The sequence below is a fragment of the Mixophyes fleayi genome, chromosome 4 (assembly GCF_038048845.1).
Source record: "Mixophyes fleayi isolate aMixFle1 chromosome 4, aMixFle1.hap1, whole genome shotgun sequence".
NCBI lineage: Eukaryota > Metazoa > Chordata > Amphibia > Anura > Limnodynastidae > Mixophyes > Mixophyes fleayi.
Genome location: NC_134405.1, coordinates 78,051,310 through 78,073,067, shown reverse-complemented (window position 1 = coordinate 78,073,067; position 21,758 = coordinate 78,051,310). Strand labels below are relative to the sequence as shown.

General features: G+C 44.4%; 1 protein-coding gene and 1 long non-coding RNA gene across 2 annotated transcripts in view; both read right to left on the bottom strand.

Moving 5' to 3' along the window:
* Positions 1-10,457, bottom strand: part of LOC142151646 (uncharacterized) — a 175,261-nt gene extending 164,804 nt beyond the window's left edge. Inside the window, exon 1 of the long non-coding RNA XR_012691224.1 lies at positions 10,413-10,457. This is a non-coding gene — a long non-coding RNA (uncharacterized LOC142151646). The remainder of the gene's footprint in view (positions 1-10,412) is intronic.
* ADRA1A (adrenoceptor alpha 1A) overlaps positions 1-21,758 on the bottom strand; it is a 103,150-nt gene that overhangs the window by 65,430 nt on the left and 15,962 nt on the right. The gene's annotated exons all lie outside the window — the stretch shown is intronic.

Below are 21,758 nucleotides of genomic sequence, written 5' to 3'. Positions count from 1 at the left end.
CTCCCACACTCCATCAAGATAGCCTCTACTTTTTAAAGCTCCAAGCGTGCCCTTAAGACTGATTTCTTTACTCAAGCCTATTAGCCTTCCTCCTAACTCCCTTGTCCCAGCTTTCTCCCCCACTCCCCCAGTCAGTATGACCCTATTTGTGTCTCCCCTTTCTATTAGGATGTAAGCTGACACAAGCAGGGACCTCTTTCCTTGTGTCTCCTCCTAATATTCCATCACCCTCTGTATCTCTGGGCCTGCTTCCCTAGCCCAGTTTTCTTAAGCTTAGGCATATTTCCCACTGATTACTACCATCACTCTCACTCACTGTCCCTCATATAATTTGATCTACATTACCATGTTACCTGTATTTTTATTCATTCAGTATGTCTGGTCTTTGTAATTTGTTCTTCATGTATCATGTTATGTGTTATGGATCACTGCTTTCTGTATATGTCATGTATGTTGCTGCGGACTCTTTGTGGCGCCTTATAAATAAAAGATAATCATAAAAATAATTATAATAATAATATATACTGCAGTTTGTAAATGAGATCCACTGTGCTTAGGTGATGGGTTCAGTTTAAATGAGCAATACTTCACTCTATCCCTGGACAAAATAGCCCATTGCAGTAAATAAGCCCCTGATCATGTAATTTATTGCATTTCTCTTACAGGGCTGAATGAGGCCTAGAATAGATGCTATGTAGAGAATTGTGAGCATTTTTCTTCGTAGAGCAGTTATAGGAGATCTAGCAGTCCTCTCAGTGATGTTTAATAGAACATTTCCCCATAAGTGTTAAGGACCTGAGGGCATTGGTTAGGGAAATAGTTTAATATGCAGAAGCCAATACAGCACCTTGCCCTAAGGCAGACAGAAATAGCAAAAATGTGTCAAAGCACCAACAGAAATACGCATCAAGAAATAATGTGCTGTGTGCCTATAGTAAATGACTGCATATTCCAGTGAGAGATGATTCATTCATTAGTGTTTGATCGATCAATCTTCTGGCAAGCATGCAAAGGGATTATTTATAGAGATGAGTGAAATATTAAAAACTATTCACCTTGTTCCATATTTGGCTGTGAAATTTGGCACACCGTGTAGGTGGTATTTGGCCTTAAGTGTGTCCAGACCAAACCTAACCACACCACAGAGGTGAGTGAATTGACCACTGTAGCCCTAGTTCTATTCACAGTGGGCAGGATGGTGGAACAGCGATTAGCTTTGTTGTCTCACAGTGCTGGGCTAATGGACTCAACTCCATACCTTCCAATAGTTAGAATTATAAAATCGGGACAAAATAAGACCCGCCCTCACTCCAATCAACCACTGAGAAAAGTATGTTACAACTCCACCCACTTGTTGTTAAGCCCCACCACTTTTGCAGCCCACAAATCAGGACAGGAGGTATGAAGCTCCTACCAGGGGACTATCAAAAAACAGAACTCGTATAGATTGTATTTGGAAGGTCACTCAAAATTTCGCAACAACTTTGCTCATGTGCACTCTGTGCCCTAGTGCCTGGGTTCTTAGCCCCTATAACATTAAGATTATATGTGACTAATAAAAATGTCTGAAAAACTATAAAAAGGTATTATGAAAATATTCACATGTATAAGGAGTACTATGAATGTACTCAGATTAGTGGGTACTTTGGATAAATGTATAGACATTAGGGGGCACTAAGGGGCATATTCAATTGTCCGCGGGATTGCTGAAAATCCTGTGATCCGCGCAGGATTACCGTTATTACGGTAATCCTGCGTGGAAAAACCGTTAATACGGTAATCTCTCGCTGAATTTGGAGCTGCGAGCTGAAATCCAGCGAGAGATTACCGTATTAATGGTAATAGTTTTTCCGCGCTCAAACCCGCGGACAATTGAATACCCCCCTAAGAGTTAATAGACACACTTGAGGAGGCATTTGGCAAACCTAAGGGTTTTTACCATGACCTGAGATTACCTATTAAACAAATGATGAGAAACGCTCTAGTGTATTGGTAGAAGCTGAGGAAATGGACCCTTTGGGGGGAACTCAATTGGCCGCGTTACTGTAAAAAATAACGCGGCCTGCACACTATTACCGTTATTACGGTAATAAAGTGCTTAAATACCGTTATTACAGTAGGTTCAACGCCCACTTTTTATTTAACCCGGCTGCGAGCAGAAAGCCAGGTTAAATTTACTGTAATAACGGTATTTAAGCACTTTATTACCATAATAATGGTAATAGGTTTAACGCTGCGCTACTTCGGGGGAATTGAATTCCCCCCCTAGGTGTTGCCAATGTTTTAGTGCTAACTTTGAGTGTGGATAAAATATGTGTATTTAGCTATGATAATGTGATCTCTCATTATTGATAAATACAATCACCTATGATTCTCACAGATATTGGTTCTGCCTCTGCTGCATGAAGGCAACAAGTGCACTTAAGGTTTATTGCAATATATGTAGTTAAGAAGAAGAAATCTCTGTCAGATGCAGAATTTTATTTCCACATATAAATAATATATATAGTTTTCTGCAAATGACTATACATAAAACGATTCCATGCTATTTACAACGTTTTATACCAAGTGCTGATGACAGAGTCACATTTACATAGGAGCTATAGCAATCAATTACATTTGTAGTTTTGGAAAACATCATTATTAAGAAGAGCAGAAATGATATAATCGGTAATATTCCCCACAAATGAATTTCTAGTGCTGTTGAAGAAGCGGAATTTTAAGAAGCCACTACCACTAATGCTTGCAGACTTCATTTTATTCTACAGGTCAGTAAAGGACATATCTAACAAGACAAATAGATGGAAAGGACATATGTGACAAGATAAATAGAAGGGAGTACCTCAATGTCATAAGATCACAGTGTCTGAGAGGGATGCAGTTACCATATATTCTCAAAAAGAAGGTAATCAAATACAAGGGGAAGGATGTCCCTATGTTTGTGACTCTTCTATATTAGCTGTAAAAGGTTCAGAGAAAAAGATCACCCTGTGGGGTATATAATGGGGAAGATGTGGGAACGACTTGCCTGGTTGTCTCCACTAGTCGTCAGTAAATTGACAGGATGCAGTCTCATTAATATTGATGTGTCTCACAAAATATGTTGCATCTATAATTGTCAATGTAATATTTCTCCAGCGAGATTTTTGGTGTGAAGTCAAAGTAAAATTTAACACGGGAGAGTATCGCAATACGCAGTGTGTTAGAGAAATGGTGGGGGTAGTAATGACCAATGAGATGGTCGTTATTAGCAGTGATGCTCAGTTAAAGTAATTTCTAGTAAAAAAAAAACAAAACCGTAAAAGTAATGCCCAGGAAGATGCCAATTAGTATTAGTTAAAAAAAAAAATCAGTAAAAGTAATGCCCAGGAAGATGCCAATTAGTATTAGTAATGCCCAGGAAGATGAACATTAATAGCAGTAATGCCCAGTCACACATAATGACCTAAGTGGTTTTATCAAGCCATGGAAGCTACTACAGAGATTTTTTTTATGAACCTTTTCTTTGTTTGATACATTCTCAATTCTTCTAACAGTTTATTTATTTATTTAAAATTTTGGACATTCTTTATAGGGAGGGGATAGTCTAATGATTTCCTTTGTATACTAACACTATGGTATCTAGAATTACATGTAAGCTGCATTAGAGGAGACCTGAGGGTAAATGTATCAAACTGTGAGTTTCCAATGGGTTTGAAAAGTGGAGATGTCGCCTATAGCAACCAATCAGATTCTAGTTATCATTTATTTAGTACAAGTGACAAAATGAAAACTAGAATCTGATTGGTTGCCATAGCCAATATCTCCACTTTTCAAACCCGCTGGAAACTCCCAGTTTCATACATTTATCCCCTGGACTTCCCCTACACTATGAATGGAATCCCTGCACCAAAGGGAATTTTATAAAAAGGTTTGACATAAAACCACTCAGCACAGTCTGTGGAAGTACTCAGTGTTTATGCTTGCAGAAATGCCAATAAAATGATTATGAGTTGTCATAATAACCAATAAAATGATCATCAGTTTTATTAATAGGTAACAGATGTATTCAGTGAAGTCAATAGTTTCTAATGAAGTAATAATGGTACTTCTCAACTGTGTAGGCAAATGTGGCACAATAATGTTCAGATTTGACAAAGCCCACCCATCATTTCTCTTATATTTTGAAATTGTGCTTTGGCTATAGCAGAATATACCGTATGTTTGGATGTGATGGCAGTAGTACAAATATAGCTTACATTCTATTCCCCTTGCTTTATGGTGGAGTGCAGAGAGCCTGGAGCTCAGAGATTTTTATGAATGCACCAGCTGCAATTGCCAGAATAAAATAAAAGGAAATGACAACACGCAGAAGCTTTATGAATAGAAACAGCTATATAAAGATATCCTCCATGTGATGTGACAAGCTGTTTCAGATGTATGTAGGTTTATATGTAACATCACATATAAGCATATTACCCTGAATAAGCCCAAGCGCAGGTCCTAGAGATTGCCAAATACCATGCAGCTGACCTTTCTGATCAATAAATCCTCAAAGAAGAATGAATAATCGATCCATACATGATCATAACTCTTCTAATATATGGATGGGGAATCTATTTTTGAAATAATTACAACAGTCATTACATTATTTGCCACCTGTGACTAAGGAGCATATTTATCAAAACCCATCGATAAACCTAGCAAAACATTTTGCCGTGACAGCTGAGTGATACTCGGCTCCATGGTGATCCTGGCTGGCAGCGGTCAGGCTAGCGTTTATGTCATATGCTCATGCGTGAACCGGCTTGCTGATTATCCTTTGCTCATCCCCACCTATCGCCATTGATAGGACAGAGGCAGAACATCGCTGTCCATGGTAAATAGCCTTCCCCATCAATAGCCTTAACATTCTCACATTTTCCAGATACAACCCATAGGCAAACCGAGGGGAGTTTCCTAGTGTCTGGAAACCCCCTCCCAGCATGGGGCACTGTATGCTTGAGGTGGCTTGCTGTGTTTATGATGGGGATAGGAATTGCCTGTGTATATGATGTAGATAGGAAAAGTTTGAGAGCTGCCAAGCACTGTCTAAAATTATAGTCACGCCCCCATGCATGCTGGTCACGCCCACTGGCGGCGTAGCGTGGAAACCCCTCTCCACAAATTCTGCATTTGCCCCTGCAACCTGCATGTACATTTCAATACAGTTCATCTTTCAAATGAAGCCTAGATAAAGAAGGGCAGGACAAGGATTAGCAGGACAGACAGTTGGCAAGGTACTAAATGAAAAGAATGCAGTTGATAAAAAAAACAACAAAACTGTTTTATATTACTGTAATGTATTTGGTTTCAGAGTGCCGAGGTAACAGACCAGGGATTTCTCATATATACGTAACTCATATCTTATAGATCATATATACCTTACATCTATCTGATTTTCTCTTTAACATATGTTCCGACTTTTATAGCCTACAGTTTCTACTATGTCTTTGTACTGTTTGTCCTTACGAAACGAGAGAGGATGTATGAAAACTCCCGTTTTGGCCGGACGTAGAACTTTTCTCCCTATAATAAATTGACCCCTTAATGTGGAAAGTGAAAGCCAATTATTTTCCAATGTTATCAATTAGTTTTCCTCGGATATAGTGATCGATGTTACTCAGAAATCACCTGAACTGCACAGATTGAGTCTGTTATTCTACTCAAAAATATCATCTGTTGCTGCACACCGTGACATTTCTGTAACGCAGCTTACAAAGAGCAAATGCAATTTTCTGTATGCGATTTAAAGTGAATGGAGGAGCCAGATGGGCTTTGGGAATAAATCACTCTGTTTTGACATCGCAGAGAATACTAATGAATTAAAAAGGTATTATACTGAAGAAAAAAATACTCCTATATAACTTCTTGTGGAAAAAAGCTCTTTGTTCAAAAGATATTGCTTTGTAATGGAATCACGCATACTCCCATTTCTAATCATTTACAAGGCTCTCTGGTTTTCTGCTGGCCTTTTATAGACAGCAAGCTATAAGATAGATCCATTTCACCCAAACCTTAATGGTTATTAAGGGTTCACTACAAGCACGGCCAGATCAAACACTATGCAATCTAGCCACTGGCCTAGGACTCGGACCTGTACAGCCTAACTGCTGATTCCTACTTTTTTAACTTTACATTGTTGTTCTCACTCGGCTTGAGTGGGGCCCCAGATTCAGGGATATAGGGTATACTTACCCACTCTCCTAAAATTTTCGGAAGACTCCAACATTCTAAGTAGGTCTCCTGGACCACTGCGAGAGCAGGCCATTCTTACTCTGTTGCTTTTTGCTATTAAGTCGCATTGTGATTTGGAACCACACAATTTGAAGTGGACAATCTTCATTGGATAGCGACTAGATGTGCTTAACACTACAGACCCAAGCCTATTCCCTCTATCCCCTGTCGCTCCCCCCTCCACCACATATCACCCTGTCTCCCCCGAACATCCAATCCTGCCAACCTTATTCCCATAACTCCCCTTACTCACCTTCCTATGTCCTGTGCACTCTGGAATGCAAGATCTGTGTGCAACAAACTCACTCCCATTCATGACCTCTTCCTCTCCCATTCCTTTGGTCTCCTGGCCCTTACAGAAACTTGGATCTCCCCCTTTGATACAGTTTCCCCTGCTGCACTCTCCCACGGGGGGCTCTCCTTCTACCACAGTTCCAGTCCTGAGGAACGCCAAGGAGGGGGTGTAGGTGTCCTACCTTCTCCTGGCAACACCTTTGGTGTTATTCCACCTGAAACCTCCGTCTCCTTCTCCTCCATCCGCCTCTTCTCCCCTCTCCATCTTCGTGTTGCGGTCATCTATCGTCCCCCTGGACCATCCTCTCAATTTCTTGATAACTTTGCCACCTGGCTTTCCCATTTCCTCTCCTTTGATCTTCCCACTATTATTATTGGGGATTTTAACATTCCTACCAACTCTTCTATTACTACGGCTGCCTCTAAATTCCTCACTCTCACTTCCTCCCATGGCCTCTCCCATTGGACATCTTCTGCCACCCACCGTAATGGTCACTACCTGGACCTAGTGTTCTCCTATCTCTGTGACATCTCCAACTTCTCCAATTCTGTCTTCCCCCTCTCTGACCACAATCTCCTTTCCTTTACCCTCTCTTTACCCCTTGCCCCGCCTCTCCCACCCAAAGTTGCTCGCACGCTGCGTCCCATCAACAGCATTGACCCCATCATCTTTGCGTCCTCTCTCGAACCCTTACTTGCTCCCATTTCTTCCCTATCATGTCCCAAAGCTGCTGTCTCTCTTTACTACACCACACTTTCTGTTGCCCTTAATACTGCAGCCCCTGCCACCCCCCCTTCATCCCGCCAATCTAAACCCCAACCCTGGCACTCGTCTCTTCCAAAAGTGCTCCCACTCCTCTGAACGCCAATGGAGGAAATCCCGCTCCATTGCTGACTTCACCCACTATAAATTCATCCTTTCTTCCTACTATTCTGCCCTCTCTCTTGCCAAACAAACCTATTTCATATCCCACATCTCCTCCCTATTCAATAAACCCCAACGCCTCTTTGCTACCATTAATTCTCTACTGTATCCTACCTCACCTCCTCCCCCCTCGTCCATCACTGCTCTTGACTTTGCCACCTACTTCAAAGACAAAATTGACTCTATACACAATGATATCTGTTCTCGTCAGACTTGCCTGCCCCCACCTGTCCTCTCTATCACTCACTCTGCCACCCTTGGCTCCTATTCACCTGTTACTGTGCCCGAGATCCTCTCTCTTCTCTCCTCCTCTTCTTCTACAACATGTCCTCTCGATCCTGTCCCCTCCAAGTTCCTCCTCTCCCTCTCTTCCAATGCCTGTTGTCACCTTGCTCACCTCTTTAACCTCTCTCTCTCCATAGGTATCTTCCCCTCTGCCTTCAAGCATGCTCTCATCTCTCCTATTCTCAAGAAACCTTCCCTTGACCCATCCTCTCTCTCCAATTACACCCCATATCTATGCTCCCCCTTGCTTCTTAAATTCTCGAACGACTTGTCTTCAATCGTCTGACCCACTTTCTCTCTTGCCACTCTCTTTTTGACCTTCTCCAGTCTGGCTTACATCCCCTTCACTCAACTGAAACTGCCCTCACTAATGTAGCAAATGACTTGCTCTCAGCTAAGTCCAATGGTCAATTCTCCCTCTCTGCTGCTTTTGACACTGATCAGTCTCTTCTTCTCACCACCACCATTCACTCCAAAGGTCTTCATAAAACAGCGCTCTCCTTGTTTGCCACCTACCTCTCTGGCCGTTCTTTTAGTGTGTCTGCTTCTGGCTCTTCCTCCCCCCTCTTCCCCTTTCTATTGTAGTCCCACAAGAATTTGTCCTTGGTCCTCTGCCCTTCTCTCTCTACACCACCTCTCTTGGTAAACTCATTCAATCATTTGGCCTCCAATACCACCTCTATGCAGATGACACGCAAATCTATCTTTCCTCCCCTGACCCATCTCCTGCTGTCCTAACCCAGGTATCTAGCTGTCTCTCTGCTGCAGCTACCTTGATGTCACAGCACTTCCTGAAACTCAACATCTCCAAATCGGAGCTCATCATCTTTCCACCTGCCAATGTTGCTATCCCTCCCGAAATCTCCCTCTTGGTTGATAACATCACTCTTTCTCCTGTCACCCAAGCCCACTGCCTTGGAGTCACCCTTGATTCAGCCCTCAGCTTTACCCCTCATATCCAGTCCCTCACCAAATCCTGCCACTTCTGCCTCCGTAACATTATGAAAATCCATCCCTTCCTCTCTCAGGAAGCAACCAATATCCAGGTCCGTTCACTCATCATTTCTCGTCTCAACTATTGCAACCTCCTTCTCACTGGTCATCCTCACTCTCACACTTCTTACCATTAATCCATACAGAATGCTGCGGCTAGGCTCATCTTCCTCTCCCACCGCACCTTTTCCGCTTCTCCTCTGCTTAAATCCCTTCATTGGCTCCCTATTTGTTTCAGAATTCAGTTCAAGCTCCTTAACCTCACTTATCAAGCCCTTACCAACAATTCTCCACCTTACATTTCTGACCTTGTCTCGAGGTACATACCTACCTGTCCACTCCGCTCCGCCTCTGACCTCCGCCTCAATTTACTCCTCATTACCTCCTCCCATGCTCGCCTCCAAGACTTCTGCCATATTGCCCCTAATGTTTGGAACTCCCTACCCCATCTGACTTGACTCTCCCCCAACCCTCAGTTCTTCAAACGCTCACTCAAGACTCACCTTTTCAAGCTGGACTATTCTACCACCTGCTAACCATTATATCCATCACCTCTTCTTCTTCGTCTCCCATCTAAATTTTTTCTCCCAGTTGGTCCTACTGTCAGGGCCGTCTCTTCCATTGGGCACAATGGGCAGGTGCCCGGTGGCCCTGCGGGCAAGAGGGCCCGTCCGAGACATCGCTGGAAGAAAAAAAATCCTGAAGAAAAAAAAATGAAAATACTTACCTTGCGGTCACGTCAGCGGTGATCCGGCTCCCTCCCTGGTCCCCTCTTCCGTGCTGTGCTCGCAGTGAATGCTGCGAGCACAGGACGGAAGAGCGCAGAAGAGACTCGGCAGCGTGGAAAAAAGAAAAGAGAGGGATCGGACTTAAGGTAAGTTAAGGGGGCCCCTACATATATATATATATATATATATATATATATATATATATATAAAAAACAAACAAACAGATATATAAAATGGCGCTCAAAACCACAACGTAGTCACAATATTGTAGTATAATAAGCAGCAGAAAAGTTCCAGATGTATAAATAGCTCAAGTATGAGCGGCAGCCACGATATCCTGTAGCCAGATGGTTAATCCGGAAATGAAGACACTGTAACAGAAGACAGGCAGGGCGCCTCAATGTGTATTACCACTTGTATAGTATAAATGGATGTAATATCATGCGTACCATTAGGTATTGGTAGGTCGTCTAATCAGAGAAGGAGGATCCTCTTCATAAATTGTTCCTCCCAGTTGGTAAAATAATGGACAATGCAGAAAACAGAACACAACATAGAGTAGTATTGTCAGGATGTGCAATCACACCACCTGTGGAATATATACCACCTATGGGACTTCCTTATCGTGCAGAAACACATATGCCCAGAAATCAACAATTATGATATATAGGACACCCGTGTGTACCAGCCCAAAAAAAGGGTATAAAAATATATATAAACTGCGTACCAGATGATCTCTTCAAATTGTGCCAAAGGATTTATTTTGTGCCAATTTGAAGAGATCATCTGGTACGCATAATGTTACCTAATGGTACGCATGATATTACATCCATTTATACTATACAAGTGGTAATACACATTGAGGCGCCCTGCCTGTCTTCTGTTACACCATATATATATGTGTAAAAAAAAGTGATTATATATATAATCACTTTTTTTTTACATACATATATATTTTTTTTACACACACACACACACTATTTATATATATATATATATATATATATATATATATATATATATATATATATCTATGTATATATATATATTTTTTTTTTAGGGGCCCCGATGCACTGCATTGCCCGGGGGCCCATAATGTAGTTAAGGTGGCTCTGCCTACTGTCTCTCACCCCCCCCCCCTTTAAAATGTAAGACCTCATGAGAAGGGTCCTCTCTGCCTATTGTCCCACGTCCCTCGTACATCCTGTCACGTCTTTTGTTGCCCTCTGTGTGAGTCCCCATAGCATCACTCACACTTATATGTGCTGCTGACATGTATTACCTCATCTATTTGTTACTTTCTTCTGTATCCAGCACTGCGGAATCTGTGGCGCCTTACAAATAAATAAATAAAAAATAATAATAATAATTTGTGGTGCCCTGCCCTAGATCCCACAGAGGGGAGGAGAAATTAGTTGGCAAGTATGGTATAGGGGAAGGCTGTAAGTGACCCTGACCCAGTCAGGACTACCCAGGGTTATAAAGTCTGGTCGTGCCCTAAAGGGGGCTGGCCCCACCATTGCTATATTTGCTGGTGGCTGGCCTCACCCCAGGGATCAGCAACCTATAAACTGTGTAGTAGGCCAATGATCCATTCTATCCCACCCCTCCCTCTCATGTCTCTAATCTTCTCTTCTTCACCCCTCTCCTTCTACCTCACTCCTCTTTTCTGTTCTCTCCACCCTGTACATGTGGCTGGTGGGGGAGGATTATTTATGTTTGGGCAGTGGTGGTATTAATATTACATAGGATGGGGTATTAATGTTACGTGGGAGGTGCTGTTGGCGAAAGTTATTGTTATGAGGAGACTGCTGTGTTTTGAGCTGGTGTGGAGAGCTATTCATGAGAACATAGATCCTTTACTGTACAATCTATTGTTCCAAATCCTGCATTGATGAAAACTAAAAATCTAAAAGCAGTTATAGGGACTTGTATATTTGGCTGCATCTGAGTTATAAACCAGCTGTTCAGGATGCATGGTTGGCCTACAGGGACATATAAGGAATGACTTGCACGCATCTGTCCACAATATTTTAAAGATATATAAATGCCTTCTGTTTTAGAAAAACTGTTCCTGTAAATAAATAGGAGTTTCTGGGCATAAATAAGATTCTTTCTGAAGAATAAAATATACATTCATGCTTGATATACTTTTTATTTGTAGCATAATGTTAACAGAGGATCAGAAATGTACTAACAGTTGAGCAGCCCACTAATAACTTATACGAGGCAGTAATGGGAATACAATAATTCCTCTCAATACAGTTTATATACATATGTATATATGTATGCAGGAGTGGACGGGGACAGCAAAACCGCACTGGCGCTACTGGAACTCATTGGTTTTATGTCTGTCTATGTCACTCTGGGTGCAGAGGGCCCACATGTCAAGGACCTGGTGCGGGGCCCCTGGACTCATCTGATGGATTTGCTCTGTACACTAACACGATTAGATTAAGAGGTGTCGAAGTCAGCAAATTGGATAAAGTCATTTCAATTAAAATCGAGCAAACTTGGTTGTTTTTGTCTGCAAAGATGCGTATGGCACGCTACGGCGTGAAAGGGCGTACGCGTCCGCAACACGTGGCACAAACAGTATTTACGCTTTTACATACATTCGCACAAACACTCACACTTGTAAAATAGTACACATTAATGGTAGTTGCAGCACATAGTTATATATGTCGAAATATAGTAGAGTTTATGTGTAATATTATAAGTTATATGCATATCAGTAAAACATATGGTACACATTGAAGGAATCATGTCATGTGTGGTATCATACTAATCCCCTTCACATTTGCGACTGTCCGGTTCACTCTGCGAAGGGATCGCAGAGTGCATACGCAAGTTTTTAATGTTAAGGAATTATGGACTATTATGATTAGAAATGTTGGCGGGAAGATCAGAACCCATCCACTGGAGAGATGACCCCCTCCTTTGGATTCCTGAGCTTAAACTAGCCTATGATCTGCAACCCCCTGGACCCTCCTGAAACCTGGACCAATAGAAGCAAGCCACAGCCTTTGCATTGTTTTACTGTATCTCTGTTTGCATATAAGCAGCAGCTCCTCATCTAGTGTTCAGTCACATAGACCACAGACTTCAGGACTGAATAACTGTACACTGGATCCAGAGTGCCTGCGATAAGTAACAGCTGTATTTTTTATTATTTCGCTTGAATTATTCTGCTACTTTTTGAGAATAAATATTTGTGCGTTGGAAACACAAATCAAGATTCGACAATCGTTATTGGATAGCAACAAAACGCTCTTAACAATTTGGGGGCTCGCAGCGGAGGTTTCGATGCGCAAGGCCGACGGATTTCGGTTCCCCAACAAAGCGTGGAAATGCGTTATATATGGGTAAGAACGCAATGTGTTCAAAACCTGAATTTTACTCTGTGTTGTGAAACCAAATGTCCGTTATGCATAATCTGAAGGTGCGCTAACTAGAATCTAGGGAGAAAAGAGAAAACTGTTTCTTTTTCTGTCATATTGCGTTTTGATATATTGTATTGCATAGCGTATGTGTACTTCCTGCTTTGCGTATGTGAACTTCCTGTAGATTTGCCACGTGGTTAAACAATCGTTTTGATAGTTATTATATGTGCATACTATAATTACTTGTGAAAGCCTCTGAGACATTATTACTATTGTTGGGAACTTTAGATTTTCTGCGCAGAAAAGGTGTATAGTGTGTGATTTTGTGGCGTAGATACACTGTTTATTGTTGAGGTGCTCAGTTGCTGTCTGACGAGGCAGGTTGCCCAACTGAAGGACGGTATACAGGGCAGGTATACCGGGAGAGAAAACAAAGGAAGTTTTTGCGCGCGCTCCTAAGAGCCATCGCAACGCTTATTCATAGTTAGTATTTGTAAGCGTTGCAATCGGACCACACGGCAATGAAAGCCGTGATTGTAACTTGGGAAGGCAGCGGGGAGGAAATACATTGGAAAGGTTGGTTGATTGTATCGACTTTGTGCTACCAGTTGTAATAAACTCAACAGATTTTTGTGGTTTAGCCAGGGTATCGAGGAGCTGATAGCCCTTGGGTCCTACAGTGATATTTTCTGTGTTAGGGGTCCTCGTTTGGTACGAGAGGAAGCGAGGGGACGCGGCTTGAGCAAATACGTCCATGGCCAGTAAGAGATCTCTAGCGGTCGAGTGTTTGTAGCAAAGGGTTGAAAGTGTTTTTGGAAGTGTGGTCTGCATAGACTGGTACTGTTCAACATGGATGCTAAGCATACGCTAGAGATGTCCAGTGTACTGCCTAAGGAAGGGCCTATTGGTTCAGCACGGTTTCTTATGTGCAAGAAATATGGTGCGTACGCAACTGCATATTGTGATGCTTGGGTCGAGATGACCAAAGAGTGTGTTAGGCCTTTCCCAACAATAGGGAGTTTTAATGCAGAGGTACTAAATAACGTAAAAGATAAAGTGTGATTGATTAATTCAACAAAAGTGAGAAACAAACATAATGATTGTTTAAAATTGTGGCAAATGGAAGGCAACACGTGGCAGAGCAACGAGTGCATAGCGGAAGTGGGTGTGGCGAAAAGCACGAGCACAACGGAAGTAGCCGTTGAGAAGCGTGGAGAACACAGCGCAAGCGCGCCCCCGCCACCCTCTGTGGCGGGAGGAATAAGAACAGCCGTTACTAAAAATAAAAAAAATAAAAATTGCTAAGTTATAACCTGTTTTAAGTCAGTTTAAAGCAAGTGTTTCTGAAGAAGAGGATGAACCCACGGTAATTTCAGCCATTGCCCATGCTGTTAATATGTTAGAGGTTCAGCGTAAGTATGGAAAGGGGGCAATGGCTGAGATAGGTGAGAGTAGTGTGACCACTAGGAAAGATAATATTCAAAGTACTGAAGTAGCTAACCCTGAAGATAGTGAACCAGTGGGTAAATATCCAGTCCGCACAATATCAGTTCCCAATGGGAAGGCGGATAAGGATGGTGTAGTTCCTTTAAGAAATGTTACAATGCATTGTCCTTGGACTAGATCAGAATTACGTTCCATTATGACTGAATTCCCAGATAATAGAAAAGAGTTGGCTAAGTGTCAAAAGTTTGTTAAAGACTTAGGAAATGCACATGAACCAACCGATAAGGATTGGCGTGTAGTGTTGAGGGCGTGTCTTCCTCACAATACTAACGTACAACAATTCATTAAAGACTGTTCGTTGGAGGAAGACGACACCTTGACAGATGAGATTAATGAAGAGAATATAGAACAGATTGTCAAACATTTAGCCATCTATTTTCCAGTAGTAGCGAATTGGAGTAAAATTTTCACCATCAAACAGAAAGATAGTGAATTAGCATTAGATTACTTCGTTAGAGCTATAGCAGCGATGACACGGTTCACTGGGATATCAAACATAGGTGAGGACCCACATCACAGGGAAGTAGCTGTAGGAGTACTAATGGATGGTCTTAGGAAAAATTTAAAAACCAGAGTACAAACCACATTACCTAATTGGAGAGGCATCACAGTAGATTCTCTTAGGGAGTCTGCTGTGGCGCATGACAAAAACCTTTTTAGAAAGAAGGAAGAGTAAAGTGATAGGTTGATGACGGTGAGTATACAGGCTCTAGAGGGGATACATACACGACCGCCAGCATACAACCCACATAATAAGAAACATAGATTGATCAGATGTTTCAACTGTAATGAAGAAGGACACGTTAGGAGGGATTGTAGAAAGGACAGATACAACACTAGAGGGGGGACACATAGATATCCTCCAAGGAAGAACTCACATAGACTAGAAGACTCACATCTACCCGCACATATTATAGCAGCAAATGCTGTGCGGGAAAGCGATAGTCAGCGCTAGGGGTCAGCTCATTCCTGTAGTCTACAGCCAGTGAGGTTAACTGAGAGTCTGAGAGAAGAACCAACAATGATAGTTGACATAGCTGGTAGGAAACAAACTTTTCTTGTAGATACAAGGGCAGCCAGATCTGTGATAACCTCTCCTTTAAATCTACAAATGACCAGTAAGACTATTCCAGCTATGGGGGTAACGGGAAGAGTGTTACATTATCCTATAACTAAACCCACAGAAGTTACTATCGGGCCCCTGCATACTAAGCATTCGTTTCTCTTAGCTGCAGCAGCTCCTACTAAATTGCTAGGGAGAGACTTGTTATGTAAAATGGGATGTGTCATATACTGTACCCCAGATGGTGTGTTCTTAGATATACCAGAGAAGGTTGCGCATGAGGTACAGGATATATTAGACACCCCTCAAAGGTTAATGTTACACTCTACTGTTATAGAACAAAGTCCATCTCAAGTAAAGGGGATGTTGCTGGAAATACCGGGTTCACTTTGGACCAGAGATGGACAGGACACTGGACTGATGGCAAACGTAGCCCTTGTCATGGTAAATCTAAAAAGTGGTAGGATAGCTCCAAAAATCCCACAGTATCCATTAAAACCAGAGGTGGAACTAGGGGTATATCTTGTTATTGAGAGGCTGTTGCAAAAAGGGATTTTAATTTGTGCCTCCAGCACAGCAAATAGTCCCATTTTCCCTGTGAAAAAGAGTGGGGGGAGGGGCTAAAGATTAGTCCAGGACTTAAGAGGAATTAATAAAGTTGTTGAGAGCCAATTCCTCATAGTGCCGAATCCAGCTGTCATCCTCATGTAGATTCCACCGTCTGCCAGTCATTTTACTGTCATTGATCTATATTCTGCTTTCTTCTCAGTCTCTCTTCACCCTGACTGCCAATACCTATTTGCATTCTCCTACCGGGGAGTGCAATACACATGGACCAGACTTCCCCAGGGGTTCATTGAGAGCCCCAGTATTTTCTCCCAAGCCTTACATGACAGTTTGCAATCCTTTCAACCCTGCAATGGGTCTGTTCTAATTCAATATGTGGACGATTTGTTGCTGTGCTCTGATTCTTTTATGTCATGTTTACATGATACTAAATTGTTGTTGCTCCATCTCTCACAAACAGGGCACAAGGTGGCAAAGGATAAATTACAGCCATGTCAGACTAAGGTCAAATACTTAGGACATTGCCTCACCAAGAGGCTAAGACATCTGACGACTGACAGAATTGAGACCATAGAACACATGACTCTGCCGCAGAGCCAGAAGCAGATTCATACTTTCCTGGGGATGTGTGGATACTGTAGATCCTGGATCCCAGGTTTTTCTATTCTGGCATTACCATTGCAGGAACTAGTCTCTTCCTCAAAACCAGAATGTGTCGTACACACAGAAGAGTCACAGCAAGCGTTCTTTAATCTTAAAGATAGTCTGACTGGAGCACCTGCATTGGGAATACCTGATTATGAAAAGCCTTTTGAGCTATACTGTACAGAAGCTGATGGTTGTGCAGCAGGTGTCCTCACACAGAAACATGGTGACGCTAGCAGACCGGTAGCATACTACAGTGCACAATTGGACACTGTAGCTAGATCACTCCCAACATGTCTCAGAAGTGTAGCAGCAATGGCTCTTCTGGTAAGTAAGAGCGAGGACGTAGTATTAGGACATAATTCAACTGTCTATACACCCCATGCTGTATCACCTCTGTTAAATTCAGCTCAAACCAGACATGTTTCCTCAGCTAGATTCACAAAGTGGGAACTAGCTCTGATGGCACCCTCAAACATCACCATCAAACGATGTAGCACCTTAAATCCAGCTACATACCTTCCATATGTGTCTCTAGAGACACAAAGGGTGGGAGGTGAGGAGACCCTGGTTGATGATGAGTTAGGCAAGAGTACTGATATGCATGATTGTATGGAACACCTGAACCAGACCTTTACTGCAAGGCCCAACATACGTGACACCCCCTTAGAAAATGTAGATTTTACGTTTTATACAGACGGGAGTTGTCATAGGCAGACAGAAACGGGAGAGTTATGTACTGGTTACGCTGTTGTAGACGATCAGTATGTGGTAGAAGCTGAACCCCTTGGCCCACCTCACTCAGCCCAAGTGGCGGAACTAGTAGCATTAAGGAGAGAGTGTGAATTGGCAGAGGGTAAATCAGCCAATATATATACTGACTCTAGGTACGCCTTCGGGGTAGTGCATGGTTTTGGGGCCCTTTGGCGTCTAAGAAACTTTACGACAAATTAATTGAAATGCAAGATTTGTGTTCCCTGCAGGAAAAGGCGGTCTGGAAGGCGAAGGGATGTGGTCAAGAGTCCTCAGGACTCTGGAGGGATGGACAAGGTAAGCCTGTAGCTCCCCAAACATACTATCCAAGCCTGGCTGAAGCAGCACACGGTCTGACTCACCTGGGTATGTGAAGGTATGTGCAAACTGGTGAGAGCATACTGGTGTGCTCCTGGATTTTCCTCTCAGGCTAGTAAGAAAGCAATGTCATGTCTTACTTGTTTGAGGAAAAATGTCGGGAAAACTATTCCAAATGAGCCATCCCACATCCCTCCTACAGAAGAACTTTTTCAGGTAATACAAATTGACTATATCCAATTACCACTGTGCAGGAATCTAAAGTATGTGTTAGTATGTATTGATGTGTTTTCCGGTTGGGTAGAAGCATATCCAGCAGCCACTAATACTGCTGTGTTCACTGCAAAGAAAATTGTACAAGACTTTGTGTGTCGGTTCGGTATCCCTAGAATCATTGAAAGTGATAGGGGTACCCACTTTACTGGCGATATCTTCCAAAATATGTGTAAACTCATATGAATCAGTAGTAGACTTCACACCCCTTATCGACCACAAGCCAGTGGTAAGGTGGAAAGAGTAAATGGTACCATTAAGAACAAGCTTGGTAAGGTAATGGCTGAAACTGGGTTAGCGTGGCCTGAAGCTTTGCCACTAGTCCTCCATAGCATACGAACCACTCCTAGACCTCCTCTTAATCTGTCCCCCTTTGAGATACTGTTCGGCCGACAACCTTATTTGATCGTGAGTCCGCAAGACGACTTAAAGTGTAATAATGAAGTGACTGTTAGGGTTCTGTTCACAACCACTTCCTTAATTACAGCCATGGAGCCAGACACGTGATATAAACATTTTAAACTGTTTATTGCAGAAAAGTATAGTCCAGGTAAGGCAAAAATAAACAGTAACAGTTCAGGCTGAATGGAACAATGGATTTCCAGATCTTGGCAAACAAGCAGTAAATAATAAAGAAATGCAGCAGATGACTTAACTGAAACCAGTTTGCAGCAGTAGTCAGAAACATGCAGGTAAATCAGGAACAGAGAAACACATGAGCAGGCTAGGAACATCAATGACCAGTGTCACGATTACTGTCACGATACAACGTAGGGATACAGCTAAAGAGCCATGAATAGGTGAAGAACAAACAATGTTTATTGCTGGCAAATATAAACAGGTGATGAAATCATAAGTTTGCAGAAATACCAGATATTCAGCAGTTGCAGGTAAATGGAAGGTGAGGGAAGACTCCAGGCAGCAGATACAGGGAAATGCACAGGTAAGTCCCAGGTTGACATATGAAACAGTTCAGCAGAATGAATGAGATCCTAATGCAGTAGAATCACAGGAACAATGCAGGAGGAAGAATCACAGGGTGTAACCACAGGATATGACATCAGGATGACAACAATAACCAGCAATGACTGCTGGGAGGAACAGGTATATATATGGGAAAAGAAACCACACCCAGGTGCATGGAATAATTGGAGAAAATGTTAACCCCTAATGCAAACATGAAAAGCAAGATAGCAGCACCTCTGGTGATCAGAGGTGCTGCTGCAATACACACTAATAAAGTCAAAAGGCAGGAGCTGCCAAGCAAAGCAGTATGTACTGAAAGGGGCTTGCAGGCAGATCCTGACAGTACCCCCCCTTAGGGCGGATTCCAGACGCCCGATTACCAAAAATGTCTAAATTCGTCTGAGTCATAGTCCACAATAGGGGGCCCGGCAGAAAAGTCCTCGTCCATGGGCGGAAAGGCAAAGGAGACCATGCCAGATGGAAGCTGAAGCACTGCAGAACTTCCTTTCTTTTTACGTCCTCCCCTTTTACGGGACTTCCTCGGGATTGAGACCTGAGCCAACTGGGAGGAGCACAATGGTATCTCTTGGCCAGGAGAGATAGGTGGTATTGCTGACAATGCAGAGGGCCCGCAAGATGGCATAACGGGAGGAGTTACAAACTTGTTGATTACTGCCTCAGAAAAGGATTTTAAGTCCGATAAGATGGGATGATCCGTTTCAATAAATGGGTTTGCCCATTCCAAAGCTTCCCCTCTAAAATACGAAATTAGGAACAGTACCTGTCTCTTAGGGTTGTTAACAAGCTCAGGTATGGAGGGAATATAAGAAGCAGCAAATCTCAGAAGGGCACCAAATTGGGAAATGTGCCCCTCAAAGAAAGGCAACAGCTCAGGCTTGGCACTCTCAGCAAAGGATGACTTGCACTTGGCAGCAGGCCCGGACTGGGCGGCAGACTTGGCAGTAGGCCCGGACTGTGCGACAGATTTGGCAGCAGGCCCGGACTGCGTGACAGACTTGGCAGCAGGCCCGGACTGCGTGACAGACTTGGCAGCAGGCTTGAAAGGAGACCCGGACTGGGCGGCAAGCTTGGCAGCAGACCCGGACTGGGCGGCAGGCTTGGCAGGGACAGCACTTTGAGAAGCCTGAGGGCAGACAGCACTTTGAGAAGCCTGAGGGCAGACAGCACTTTGAGAAGCCTGAGGGCAGACAGCACTTTGAGAAGCCTGAGGGCAGACAGCACTTTGAGAAGCCTGAGGGCAGACAGCACTTTGAGAAGCCTAAGGGCAGACAGCACCAAGTGGTAACTCGGGCTGAACCGCATGAACTGGCAACTCGGGCTGAACCGCATGAACTGGCAACTCGGGCTGAACCGCATGGACTGGCAACTCGGGCTGAACCGCATGGACTGGCAACTTGGGCTGAACCGCATGGACTGGCAACTCGGGCTGAACCGCATGGACTGGCAACTCGGGCTGAACCGCATGAACTGGCAACTCGGGCTGAACCGCATGAACTGGCAACTCGGGCTGGACCGCATGGACTGGCAACTCGGGCTGGACCGCATGGACTGGCAACTCCTCTGGAGCAGACTTTAAGGGCAGCGCCCCCTCTGGAGCAGGCTTTAAGGGCAGCGCCCCCTCTGGAGCAGGCTTTAAGGGCAGCGCCCCCTCTGGAGCAGGCTTTAAGGGCAGCGCCCCCTCTGGAGCAGGCTTTAAGGGCAGCGCCCCCTCTGGAGCAGGCTTTAAGGGCAGCGCCCCCTCTGGAGCAGGCTTTAAGGGCAGCGCCCCCTCAGGAGCAGGCTGTAGCTCAGGAAGAGAGGCAGCGGCTGGAGACTCGGCACTGGAGGCAGCGGCTGGAGACTCGGCACTGGAGGCAGCGGCTGGAGACTCGGCACTGGAGGCAGCGGCTGGAGACTCGGCACTGGAGGCAGCGGCTGGAGACTCGGCACTGGAGGCAGCGGCTGGAGACTCGGCACTGGAGGCAGCGGCTGGAGACTCGGCACTGGATAGCACGGTACCAGGAGCCTTGGGTGCAGAAGCTGCGGCAGCAGGCTCACGACCGGACACAGTGGCAGCAGGCTCACGACCGAACACAGTGGCAGCAGGCTCACGACCGGACACAGTGGCAGCAGGCTCACGACCGGACACAGTGGCAGCAGGCTCACGACCGGACACAGTGGCAGCAGGCTCACGACCGGACACAGTGGCAGGAGACTCAAAGCTGGAGGCAGATGATGGGACCTCAGAGCTGGAGGCAGATGATGGGACCTCAGAGCTGGAGGCAGATGATGGGACCTCAGAGCTGGAGGCAGATGATGCGACCTCAGAGCTGGAGGCAGATGATGCGACCTCAGAGCTGGAGGCAGAGGCTGGCACCTCGGGACAGGAGGCAGAGGCTGGCACCTCGGGACAGGAGACAGAGGCTGGCACCTCGGGACAGGAGACAGAGGCTGGCACCTCGGGACAGGAGACAGAGGCTGGCACCTCGGGACAGGAGACAGAGGCTGGTACCTCGGAACAGGAGACAGAGGCTGGCACCAGAGCCTCAGGACAGGCAGCTGGAACTAGAGCCTCAGGACAGGTAGCTGGAACTGGCGCCTCAGGACAGGTAGCTGGAACTGGCGCCTCAGGACAGGTAGCTGGAGCTGGCGCCTCAGGACAGGCGGCTGGAGCTGGCGTCTCAGGACAGGCGGCTGGAGCTGGCGCCTCAGGACAGGCGGCTGGAGCTGGCGCCTCAGGACAGGCGGCTGGAGCTGGCGCCTCAAGACAGGTGGCTGGAGCTGGCGCCTCAGGACAGGCGGCT